Source organism: Wyeomyia smithii, chromosome 1, assembly GCF_029784165.1.
Source record: "Wyeomyia smithii strain HCP4-BCI-WySm-NY-G18 chromosome 1, ASM2978416v1, whole genome shotgun sequence".
NCBI lineage: Eukaryota > Metazoa > Arthropoda > Insecta > Diptera > Culicidae > Wyeomyia > Wyeomyia smithii.
In genome coordinates, this window is record NC_073694.1 from 133,408,928 (window position 1) to 133,414,927 (window position 6,000).

Genomic DNA, 6,000 nt, shown 5'->3' on the forward strand with positions numbered 1-6,000 from the left:
GTCATCCAACTGAAAAGCACTCCAATGTCAAAATTCAACGTCATTCAAATGCATTTCAAGGGTCCGAAAAGTGAACAAAATATTACTAAAATAATTTTGTTTCAAAAACTTGTAAACATGTTGTTTGATTATTAATCCATTCAGCATTGATAAGTTTGTTTCTCAGCGCTATTAGCTGGACACTTCTGGCATAATCAATCGTGTAATTTTAAAAGTACATGTTATATATTTACAACATTTTGGGTGTAATTTAGAGGTTTATTGTTCGGTTGTTTGTTCTATTATTTCTTCAACGCCTTCACCGGAAATATCCAGCGTAGCGATCCTCCATTTTTTAAGCAAGAAGTAGAGTGATGTACTTGCGCTTTATCATATGGCTTTTCGTTGGATTTTTTGTATGAAAAAGTAATGACCAAATACATAAAATATTTACTACAGCAGCAAGACACATGAGCAAGGTACATTTTCTTTGACATAGTTTTACCGCAATGAAATTAGAAAAACTTTTCAAAGTAGGAAGAAAATAAACAATCGGCGCTCCCCTTTGAAAAAATTGCCCAGTTGTCGGTTCATCCAACTAACGAACACGATTCGCTAGTTGGGTGGCAGTCGTGTTCCAACCAACGAATTTCGACTGTATTTGCTTAGGGAGCGAAGTAGGCGTCCAGTAAGCGGATTGCTTCAGTATAAACATTTGATCCTGCTGGTGGATTCGCATCATGGCCATCTATGTTGTAAAAAATATCCTGTACGTCTGGTCCAGCGTAGTGTAACAAATAAGACCGTTTCCTAGTAGCTAGGGCTATGCAGTTTACATCCAGGAACAACTCCAGAGATCGCTTCCATTTCGTCCAACGTTGAACGATAGAAGTAGTGTCCAAAACGTCGAACGGCTGCAAACTTGGCTTTGGTTCCATGCTTATATCCCAATTTAGACGCAATCACTTTTGGAGGTTATGTACGTCCTATTTCATACTTGGCTCACCGTTTTATACCGTTATCCGTTTTATAGCGTTTTATACCGAAACTCAATCCTTTATCACCGCGGACCGAAAAGTTTATCGTGTTTAGCACGTTTCAGCTCGAATTTAATCAAAAAGTCACAATCTTCGTCGCCAAATGTAATAAGTAGACGAGACACGTGTTAACCAGTTTCTATGTGAATTTATTTGCTACACCAAAGTATATACATTTATCAAGATGGCAGCACTTAGTTGTGCGTATGTATTATCGAACTACTACTACAATAAATATTTGATTTCCCGAACCGAGCAACTTAAAAAAAACTATATTTTTTGATTTGCTTAACCCCGGTAGAGTAAAGCAACAAGAAATCGGAAGAAAGAATTATCAGTTTCCGTAAGACTACTAGAAATTTGGGAAATAAATATTGAAATTCAGTCCGCGCAAATACGTATTTCGACTGTGACATACAGTCATCCTCAGTGCTTATGTGGACTAGAGATACTCAGAGAGAGAGATAAGCGATGAAAAAAACCGCTGATTTGGCAACTAGGTTTCACATATCAGAAGTGCCAGATCTCTTCTCAAAGCGCAATGTTGACTAACTTTTTTATTCGGCTCGTATAACTGGTGACGGTGAAAGTCCTGGGGAATAATGAAGTGCATCACCAAAACCGTGAAGGTGTTAAATTTTATGTTTATGTTTAATTTTATATACTTTCATCATTATTCTGTAGACCATACAAAAGGTTTGTGAACCACCAGTTAAAAATCACTGTGATGAAGCCACTTTTAAGCATTCTCAATTCATGTTTTAGCAATAGAACATAAAAAACGTGTTAAAATAAATATATTCTTAATTGCACCTCATTGCAATACCTTTCAATGTGTTACCTCTCTTGTACGTTTGGCTCGAATTTTGACATGTTCGTTTGGCTCATAACACTCTCTTCGCATATCTCTCCCTCTGAGTATTGCTAATGTGGACAGTCCACATAAGCACTGAGGATGACTGTAAGTCACAGTCGAAATACGTATTTGCGCGGACTGAATTTCAATATTTATTTCCCAAATTTCTAGTAGAGTCTAACGGAAACTGATAGTTCTTTCTTCTGATTTCTTAAATCACTCTGCTAAGACGCTCAGTATAGATTTTTCAAGTAAAGCAACAGTCATTTATGAGGCAAACAACCCGAATTTAGTGTGCGTGACTGAGCTGTCAGAAAGCTTTATTGGCATTAATGTGTAAAGAGCTTTTGGTATGAGTGTAAGAAATATTTTCAGTGTAACGCAAAGCAATCCGGACATACTTTCACATTTGGCATCGCTGGCATGAATACATTCGAGACAATGATCTGGCATTCCTGATTGTCACGTCCGCACTCATCAGCAGCAGAGTCTATGTTTATAATAGACCATTTTACGAACTGACAGGTGTCACGGATCCTGCTGATATTGATGTTGCTTTTACGTATGTTGTTTCAGTGGTTCCGAGCTTTCTGTCAAAATTTCATTCATGAATTGAGTTCAGAAACGTCTCGTAAAATGGTCTATATACACGGTAAGAGTCGAAAACCCATTAATGTGTATTGTTGTACCCATTTTTTTCTGTCATATGCGGCTGTCAAAAGAATGGGTAAATTTAAAAATGTGAAATGGGTAAAATTGTACGCATTAGAAAGACATGTTCTTAGAAAAAAATGGGTCATTTGTTTACCCATTAATGGGTGAAAAAATACTTCAAGCATCGTTTTAGTTTGCTCTGTCGATTTGTTCGCACGCGTTATTTCTACGATCTGTTTTGTTTATGATTTGTCAACAATTGCCATGGAAGGACTTTAAAAGAGATTCGATACTGCGTCGTTTAAGAAGTTGCAAGGTAAACAGTATGTTATATCAAGTATTGAACTTTACAATGTGAGATTTTTTTTATATTAGGTCTAGAATGTTCACTATCCGGCTGGTATTGGCTTTGTTGCAGAGAATAGCGATTCTGAAAATTGATGATAGCAGATAAAATACTCCTGTTTTCGTAAATAAGATTCATTTTTGCAAATAATTAAAAATAATTGATTTCACTTTCACTTCTTTTCATTTTTTTGAGTGATAATCACAAAGTTTCCGTTTATTTAATAATGGGTAAAATTTCACCCATTTCCTTGAGAAAATTCATTTCTCAAAATGAGTGATTTTGTACCCAGTTTTTGACGTTTTATCGGTTTACCCGTTAATGGGTAAATAGAGTTTACCCACTAAATGGGTTGGCTTACTTTTTGGCGAAATGGTTGAAAAAGTACCCATTAATTGGTTTTCGACTTTTACCGTGTAGAGTCGCGCAAAGATGAAACCAATGGAACCAAATCAGTGTCAAACAAGGGTACCAATCAAGCAATGTAAATAAACAAAAGTGTTGTAATTGAGCGTGATAAAGTATATGTGTTTTTCCGAAGTTTTAACTACACATTTTAAATCCAATATTAAACCTGTACACTGGTTCAGTTATATTTAACAAAGCATCACCGGTGTAATCATTCAAAACTGTGTACCTTGTGAAGAATTTCAAAAAACGATATTCGCTTATGCATGGTAAAAACCAGAACTGTATAGTTCTTGGCAACAAACGGCACAAAAACTGTGTTGCCGTTGTTGACTCTGATCAGCAGTAGTAATACTCAGAGGGAGAGATGTGCGAAGAGAATGTTGTGAGCAGAGATGCCAGACTTTTTTTTGGCAAGTCTGTATAATCCATAAAAATGTCTGTATAAGTCTGTATACCGCTGCGAAAAAAAGTTACCGATACATTGATACCTAATTATTTGTCGACCTGTCAGATTGTTTTGTTTTATTGCTTGTTTTGATTGTTCTTTTTCGAGTCTATCATAGTTGGTCGATTAATCGATAACTAATTTATCTTTTAAATCTAAGTAACACATAGAAGTAAGAGTCTTTCCCGTGATAAAAATCGTCGTTCGTCGTAATGTAGCTAAACTGATACATGATGGCAGAAGTCTCGCGGTTATAAAAATAGTACCTTCAAGGTTTGGGACATTTTAAGCAATTCTTCAACGTTGAATATTGCTCCGAATAGAACAAACGGTCTTTTCACCAATATAACCTGTATGGCAATCGATCGAGACAATTAGCTGTTTGTTACTGGGGGCGAAACAGGCAGATTAGAGCCCACGGGGCCGATAAAAACCCCGATAGCCTGACTCGATTCCCGTTGTCATGATTTCACTCTCAAAAACGCAAGATTAATATGTTCAGCAAAGTGTTCAGTTCCTAGTTCACTTTTTCCAGCAACGGCTACAGTGACTTTTGGTTTTTGTGTTCGTTTTTTTGTGTATACTGGTAAAACCATTATGTAGAATATCAGATATCTGTGTAATATCTGTATTATACTAAATGTCTGTATAAAATCTGTAGGCTCATGCGTGTCTGTATCGCAACACAGAAGGTCTGTATAATACAGATTTGTCTGTATATCTGGCATCTCTGGTTGTGAGCCAAACGAACATGTCAAAATCCGAGCCAAACGAACAAGAAAGGTAACACATTGAGAGGTATTGCAATCAAGTACAATGAAGGATATATTTATTTGCACACGTTTTTCATGTTTTATTGCTGAACAATGGATTGAGAATGCTTCAAATTGGTTTATTACAGTGATTTTTAACTGGTGGTTTACAAACCTTTTGTGTGATCATCAAAATAATGATCAATTATGGTGAAAGTGTATGAAATTAAACATAAGCATAAAATCAACCCGGTCACTGACGTTTACGTACAACATGAGTGAAGCCAGCATTAGCTGGATCACTGGATCAATTTTACATGCAATTTGACAGCTGATTCATCGAAACACGAAAAAAAAGCAGTGTGCATACGTGCATACAGTATCGGTGTTCAGCGGCAGTGTGTTTATGTGTTGTTTTCGGGTGATGTATTTATTGCACATAACGTCGAGTGTTTTGCTTGATGAAACAAAAAATGAACGCGTTGCATTATTATAGAATGTACACAACATTTATTCTTGCCGATTTCGAACGGCGGTGTTTCTTGTAGGCAGCTGACATCCTGCGATGATTTAATGATTAACATTCCAACGTATGTGTTTTGAACATTTACAAAGTTAAGCTGACCTTGTTTTTAAATGATTGAATTGATTCGAGCGCATAACTCTGTACAACACATATTATGCTTCGTTCGTCATGCTTACACTGCTGTGTGAACAAACCTTCAAAAACATAGATGAGACTAGCGCCACTGTCTTTCACGGCAGCTTCAGGAAACAAGGCCGATGCCACCGGGTTGCATAAAATTTAACACCTTCACGGTTTTTGTGATGCACTTTATTATTTTCAGGATTTCCAACGTCAACATCAGTTATACTAGTCTCCAATGAAAAAGTTAGTCAACATTGCGCTTTGAGAAGAGATCTGGCACCTCTGACAAACCTAGTTGCCAAATCAGCGGTTTTTTTCATCGCTTATCTCTCTCTCTGAGTATCTCTAATCAGCAGTGATGCCACATATACTGATTTATCAGTATTTATCGTATTTATACAGATTTTTTACGTATTTTTCCACCCCTATATAACATCGCACCCAGGACTATGCTATCGCTGTCAAATCTCATATATTTGCTCAAACCTAACATTTCAACGGTCCGCGGTTCTTCAGACAGATACGAAAAAAGCCCAGCAAAAATTCCATTCAATTTGACATGGTTGCAGGAAGAACTCTTCACTCTCACATTAGAAAGGGATAGCAAGATGTAATCCCCTTGATCGCACCAGGGCACAGTGGGGAATCGCTGGCCATCAGCCAAAAAAATTTCTTTTCGTTAGCTGTTTCATAATATTTTTCCTTTATTGCTATGACATTCAAGTGTCTAAATCCAAAACTTGGACGCAATATCATAAAATCTGAATTTTTTATGACTTTTCAAAGCTTGGCGAACTGACGGTTTTTGTCTTTTTCTTGAAAAAAAAGTACATTACTTTGAAACGCTCTGTAGCTTCAATGATAGCTTGGA